The sequence below is a fragment of the Corvus hawaiiensis genome, chromosome 3 (assembly GCF_020740725.1).
Source record: "Corvus hawaiiensis isolate bCorHaw1 chromosome 3, bCorHaw1.pri.cur, whole genome shotgun sequence".
Classification (NCBI taxonomy): Eukaryota; Metazoa; Chordata; class Aves; order Passeriformes; family Corvidae; genus Corvus; species Corvus hawaiiensis.
In genome coordinates this window covers 86,386,910-86,387,508 of record NC_063215.1, presented here as the reverse complement: position 1 = coordinate 86,387,508, position 599 = coordinate 86,386,910, and positions in this window count along the sequence as shown.

Here is a 599-nt window from a genome sequence, read left to right as displayed (position 1 = left end):
TGTTTCTTGTTAGCTGCACCTTTTTTTTTCTGCTCTGCCAGAGGGGTTCATTCTGCCCCTGCAGCAGAAGTCAGCACATACTCTTGTCTAAGCAGTTCCGTCCTACTGCAGAACTCAGGGCACCCCTCTGATCAGAAATGCTACTCTAATTTAGAAATGGAAAGAGAAATCCCACCTTGCTTGTGGGCTCAGGCTTGTTAGGCTATGCAGTGGGTAGTGCTGAAGCCAGTCCTTAGCACGGAGGGAACAAAATTGTCGCCCTCTCCACCTCTTTGCTTTGGATGAATGTTCTTATTTCAGTTTCTTCCTGCCACTCCCTTGTAAGTCCTTTCTTCTGGCTTCTTACCAGCTCCTACCTAAAAACCAACAACTGATCTTACGAGTTGTGAGAATGGGAACTGTTGCTGTGTTGCAGCATGGAAGTGCCTGCAGCAGGACGCTTTGTCTTGAGGTGAGCAGGTCTCATAAACTGGTTATTCTTCACAAGCAGTGGTGGACCCAGTAAATTCAATTCACAAAGACATTTCAGACTTCAGTGTTAGAGTGATGGTCAGAGCTCTTGGCTGAAGCATCATTATTTCAGATACAGTATTGACCTA